Raw genomic sequence first — 237 nt, 5'->3', positions numbered from 1 at the left:
CTCTCTCTCTCTCTCTCTCTCTCTCTCGCTGTGTGTCTCCCCCTCTCTCCAGCAGCTGTGCAGAAAGCGGTGAGGTCACGCTCTCATCATCATCATCATCATCATCCGCGCGCCGATCAGAACTGCGGTGCGCGCTCACGCTCCAGAGCCAGATTGATACAGACTGGAAGAAAGAGAGCAAGAACGAGTGAGAGAGAGAGAGAGAGAGAGAGAGAGAGAGAGAGAGAGAGAGAGAGA

Source organism: Anarrhichthys ocellatus, unplaced genomic scaffold, assembly GCF_004355925.1.
Source record: "Anarrhichthys ocellatus isolate YVR2014 unplaced genomic scaffold, GSC_Weel_1.0 scaffold20, whole genome shotgun sequence".
NCBI lineage: Eukaryota > Metazoa > Chordata > Actinopteri > Perciformes > Anarhichadidae > Anarrhichthys > Anarrhichthys ocellatus.
This window is presented reverse-complemented; position numbering follows the sequence as displayed.